Genomic DNA, 6730 nt, shown 5'->3' with positions numbered 1-6730 from the left:
TTTATTTACTCAATCTCATTTTGAAAATTCCACGGGCAAGGCAAGGGGATATCTTATAAGCCGAAAAAGTCTATGAGGATTTCCCCGGGTAAAGGCAATATAGTAAATGCAGCGATCAAAATACATTAATTTGAGGGTACCTTAGCCTTAAAGTAGAAGAAAAACGTAAATAATTCTATTCTTCATTCCTACACTTTCATTTGTAACCCCCAAGCCTGCCTACGCCCGCGTATCCCGTTAGCGTGATAGTACCCCTTTAAACATTCTAAATAGAAACTATATACAGCAATTAAAACAAGTAAAAAACATAAAACCGTCGGTTAAATGCCATTACCCTTAGGTTTCCCATTAACATGCTGAACTCATAATAGTGTAACTACAGCGTTACGGGAAATATTAAGCGTTTTTCTCAAAGACATAGAGTTCAAAATAAAATGTTGATAACCTCAGGGGATGGGTTTTTTTCTAGTTAATTAAGGCGAAGATTTTAATAGCCGATGGCAATACACTTATTTGTTAGAAAACCATAGACCGTGTATATCTGGGATAGAGCAGGGATCGTAAACATTTTTGCAAAAAAAAATGTTTTTTTTTAATTGAGTTTTTTTTTTTGTTTGTGTTTAGTTTTGGCTGACATGTAGTTCGTAGAGCGATGTCTCGACTGTAAAAAGATTATTTTGATTGATGATTGATAAGAAAAAACAAAAAAAAAATCTTTGACAAATTCGATGAAACTACGGCAATAAGCGTGATACATCGTTTCATTAACTAGATCATTGAACAAAAATGTTATCCAACAAAAACTAACTTTCAATACTATTTCACGAAACGACAAAAAAAAGAAAATCGCAATTAATCTCCCATCTATCGATCAACATGTAAAATCAACGATCAATCAAAGAACGTGTCATTTACAAATTATACCAGCAAAAACGTTAAACACTCAATTGTCACGTGAAACAGCAAAAATCATTAAACACAACCATTCATACTAAAAACAAAACGATTTACGCGAAAAAAAATGTAAACAAATCATTATCAAATCATAGTCATCGGGTGCTACGTCATACACGAAAAAAAAAACGTTCAATTCAACATTGCAAAAAGATGTAAACGCAGTGCCAAAATAAAAAAGATGGCCGACTAAAAAAATATGGAGTTAGGCGCCCCTGCGCGGTGAAAAAGTGGCATCGGGGAATGAAAATTATATATCGGCAATGTGAAAAAGTTGGAGCAGAAAAAATACAGTGAACGTATTCTTTGTGATAAGGCAGACACGCAAGCACTGCGTCTTGTTGGACTAACGTGGATAAGACGGGTTTAGCTACTGATGTTTTAGGTATTTAGATCTTGAATTAGTTTTTTCATTGTCTAAATGTAGTATGTAATCATTAGGGATTCAATTGTGTCAGGTTGTATTTAGTTTTGGTTTGGTTATTTTTTTTTTGTTGTTTTGGCATTCCTATTCAACGTCTCAATGCTGTTAGTCTTTTGAGCGCGTTTCCTGAATTTGATAGAGATGAAAATGTCTTTTTGACGCTTTGTAAGAAATATTTAGATAATAATAAGCATATGTAATTAGAGAGATATAAATACCTAATCCCGAATGTCAGTGGTCGAAGCGAACTGGCCGTGACCGATGTCTTCATGTCCGGCTGATTTCTGCTACACCCTCATTTCATTTTTATAGCTTCTAGCCTAACTATTAGAGACATTGCTGTGTTATCAGTTTTAGCATAGTCTACAAACTGAGGAAATCAAAAAACTTGGTTTTTCATCAGCAGGAAATTGCTGAAAAACGTTTCTGGACCTAGGTACTTTAATTTCCCAGAGAATTTTGTGTTCAAAAATATTTAAATTACAAGACAAAATCACGTGAGTCATCGAAGAGAATTATGATTTCCATACATTTGAGCAATTTCATCTTATCCAGCCCATTTTTTTTTTAAAGTCTATTCTTACTGTCAAACTTATCTTTATCACAACATCTGGCAATCCAGTCGCATCCACACAACACCAACGCTAGCTAGCACCGCTGAATGTATGTATCAGTAAAGTTTTTTCGCGAACACAAGCGATTTATTTATTTAATATTATAATAATTATCGCGGTCGGCTGCGTCGCTCGCACGGTGCTGCATCTACTCCGCTATTCATTATCACGAGCTTACATTCTAGACGCGTGTAAAATAGGCAGGAGAGGTATTTGTGTTTGTTTCAAAACTAATCGTCATTTTTTAAATAGTTTTTTATTGTACTTATACATATTAATAAAAAAATGTAAGGGAGGTACGTAAAAAAGAGTCCAACACTGGATTTATTTTCAGCATACCTACATATTGAAATAAAACTATAGATTTTAGTTCATTTTGTTTAGAGAAGATGGTAGCAGGGAATAAGCGGTCGGCATCATCAGCAACAAAAGACATTAAAGAATTCCAGTAGAAATCAACTCTGCGGAAAACTAGCTCAAGACACAACATCACCAGTTATCTGAATTTATGATCTGATTTAGGAAATTTGTAGCTTCCACAAAATCTATAGTGCATGAAATGTCGTGGGCTCAATCCCCGCGTGCTGTTGTTCTGAGTCTGGGTTCCTCTGCATGTGACTTGAATATTAGTAAATACCCCGACGGTAGGATTAAATTCCTTACTGCAGGAGTCGCAGTAATATTTTCAAGAGTGTGAGCGAAGTGAGAGGCTAACGGGCGGGTCTAAACTCTGTGAGAGTTTGGACCAGGCACGGTTATCTGTATTACTCCCACCATACAAACTCCCAGATACAATAATGATGTATCATCGTGTATCAGAGACTTGCGTTGCCTCTTGTACACAGATACTTACACTTATATTTATTGGATTTACATCAGCGACTATTTGCACAATTATTACAAGTTAATTACAAGTCATTTTAATTTATCTCTTAACATTCATCTTTTCCATTACAGTATCCATTCGCTTCGTGAGGTTTTTCATTTGATTTTACTTAAACATTATAGTTGGATAGTTTATTGAGTATTTAAATTGATTTATTGTTTTCCAACTAGAGATTATTGGTATACAGATATTTTATTTTGCTCGTTCATTTGCTCATCAAGAGTAATAAAAATGTAAGTATCGTGATACTATAAAGATCCTACGAATAATAATTGTTTGGTAACTGAAAAGAGGTATTCTTTTAAAAACACAAAAAAAAGTTTAATTTCCGTGTTTACGGAAAAAAAAGAAAGAAAATTCTAATAACTAATGATTAACATTTAGATGGATACGTACATAGCAAGGATTTATAATAAAATAACAGTAATGATAATATTATGGCGATCAATGTAATACTTACAACACTTGGTTGTACATACCTAGCGACATCTGTGTTTTGAAACTATAACAATTTAAAACGTGCGCAGCGCCATCTATCAGTCATGTATATACACTTTTTGGTCTGCAATGTGGCTACCTACGCAACAGTCAACATGTTATTATAGTTCTAACTGCATTTACAAGATGGCGTTGGTTGCAGCTCAGCGCAGTTGACGTTGTTATAGTATGACGTAGTAGAACTAGATGGCGCTTTGAAGGATCCCTAAAAGTTCTAAGTTTATAAAATAGATGGCGTTTATTTGAGACCACAAACCAGAAAGTTTCATAGTCATAATAACGGTTTGAGAATGAAATACTAGAGGGCGCTGTTATCAGTGGTTTTAATTTTTTTCGTGATTCTTTACCTTCTGAAATAGTTTGTAGAGATACAAAAAATACTACGCCCAATTATTAGTCCAATAGTATATATACGGTGTAGACTTTCGGGCTTGTAGAATTTCTAAAGGAGGTATTGAAGTCCATGCCTATATTATAAAAATATAAACACACGTCTAAAGATTTTTAATAAAACCTTGTCAAATGAGACGCTGAGGGTTCCATACGACTACAGGATATGCTTAAAAAAAACAATATTGACATTTAACTCGTTAAGTAAATAAATTGATTCTGTTGGACCTTGAAAATTACGATTTAAAGTGAGACTTTATCAGCTGTAGAAGCGAAACCGTACACTAAACTTAGAGCAAAAATTCTCTTCAACAGTAAAAGATTTGTTTTAAAATTTCATTAAATTACTGAAAAGACCTAAGGCACTCTTGTTTAATGTAGAACATCTAGTTTTCAAAAAGTACACTAACCCATTCCCACTACTTACTAATAACGTGTCTTTGTAATCAACTACAAAGCCGTCTTTCTATTAAATAGTAAAATAATTTTCAAAATCGGTTAGTCCTGTGATTATCTCCAGCATCTTGACAAACACCTTAAAATTCCTACTAATATTATAAATGCGAAAGTAACTCTGTCTGTCTGTTACGCTTTAACGTCTAAACCACTGAACCGATTTTAATGAAATTTGGTACAGATGGTACATTTGGAGTTGACCTTGAGAAAGAACATAGGCTAGATTTAATCCCGGACTTTTGAAGGGTTCTCTTGGAAATGCGATATAACCGACATCCACGCGGGCGAAGCCGCGGGCGAAAAGCTAGTGATGTAGGTACTGTACAAGAAAGCTACAGCTACAGACGGCACCTGATCTTTCTCACGTTTTTGTACTCTCACTTTCTGTTTGTTTGTTTGGATTCTTGCTCAGTTTTGAGGCAGTTCCCGATAAGCTAGCAGGCTGAAGTTTTCAGGGTAGCTTCAAACCCAATGACAATGCAATTTACAACTAAGTATAACAACGGCTGCACCGATGTCAATAACATTAAAAATCGTGGGTACTTAAATTTTTTAAATCACTTTTTACCAAATTCGAGACACTTTTAATTACCGCTTGTTGGATCAATTTGAATCTTATTTTCAAGTACTTTAGTACATTATTGTGTTGGTTCAAATAAGATTCCTATTTTTCCTATTGGAAAGTGCGTTTTTGTTTTACTACTTAACAACAGATGGCAGCACATGTAGATCGGTAATTTATTATTTTGATTTTTTATTTGTTTATTGTAATGATATTTAAAACTGCATTTCGAAAGCAACTAATGTATACACTGTAAGAGTTTTATAACAAATAATCACAAGTATAAATGTGAGATGATTTAGACAAAAAAATAATTTGACCTAAGAGACATTGCTTATTTTGAATTTTCTCATAAATATATTCGGTAGGTATGGAAAACAAAAATAGGAGGGAAGAAAGAAAAACGCCCGTATGAATCATCCTTTTTATTTTTTAAAATAATTATAGCTAACCGTTTCGGCAATAATAGTCACTATTCTCAATTTAATGACACAGTAAGCATTTTCCGTTGTTAGAAATAATATTTTTTTTCAATAATAATATTAATGGGTTTAAATTTGTTCAATAAAATGTAATAACTAAAAAAATATTGCTTAACGTAACAACACTAAACTTAACTATAAATTACATAGCAGTTCTTATTTTGACTAAATATCGTGTACAAAAAAAATAATAACTTTTATAAAAAATATAATATTTAATAAACACATTGATAAAATCTAAAATAATTACTTAAAAACATGGCATCGTTTTATATTAATAATAATTTTAATAGTTACTAAATCTAAAATTAAAGGGTACAACTCTATACACAAGAAATAATAATAAAAATTACAAAATAATAAAACATTATTTCTCTGTCGGGAACACTGGGGTTCCTCAGAGAAAGAAAAGATTATCCAACTGTATGTGAATTTTGCCTAAACATCGATTAGGTACATAATAATATCGTCACATCACATTTCTAAATGTATTTACAATTTTGTTTAATTTTAACGTTTTTATGTTAAATACAGCATGCCAAACACGAATTTTGACGTCTACCTAATCCGTATTTTTTTTATTCTAATGCCTAAACGTTTTGAATTTTACAATTTTTACGCCGAAATATTTTGTTACAATAACTTTTTGATTTATACAAGGTTTTCATTTTTACAATTACATTTTTTACCAAACGTATTTTTTTTAATTTATAATATAATTTCGAAACGTACAATTTTCATCGATCACGACATTTTTAATATTGGATAAAAAAGATAAGACTAGAATTACACCAATTGGGTAAGTTTTTGAGAAAAAAACAGAATATTCTAAAGATTTAACAAAACGTTTTAACAACGTAAATGCCTTATGTGACATTACAGAGGCTAGACGATACAGTAAAGTAGACAAAAATAATGCGCTGTCAGCTAATTTTGTTACCAGAAAGTACCGAAAAGTACCAGAAACCCCCCCTTGATTTTGACCCCTTTTTGGAAAGATTGTTTGGAATTTCGTTTTCAGACTGTAAAATGAACATTGTGGACTGTTATTGGAGTATTATAAAATGACGTTTAGAAAACCGTAGGTGTAGATTGATGATTGCATTTTTTCTCTAATTGATAAAGGATGGATACGACGCGAGACCGGGATTAAAAAGTTCCCGTTAAAAAACACCAATAATAAATTCCATTATCTATGACATTTAAGTACGGTTAAGTACACAGATTTTTTTTTGTATTTATTTGTTTTTTTTTTTTATTCGTTGTTTACTACTGTAGTGGTGTAATATAAAAGGAGCTGTTGCTAAATTTATATTACATTTTTCACCGTTTATAAATAAAAAACGAAATTTTATTTTTTTATTTATAAACAGATTTTGGGTATTACATTACATTAATTATACTAACTTACGATATACTGATTAAGACAACTATTGTGAGTTAAATTGAAAACCTGGCTATCCT

The sequence above is a fragment of the Trichoplusia ni genome, chromosome 10 (assembly GCF_003590095.1).
Source record: "Trichoplusia ni isolate ovarian cell line Hi5 chromosome 10, tn1, whole genome shotgun sequence".
NCBI lineage: Eukaryota > Metazoa > Arthropoda > Insecta > Lepidoptera > Noctuidae > Trichoplusia > Trichoplusia ni.
Note: the sequence above shows the minus strand (reverse complement) of the source record.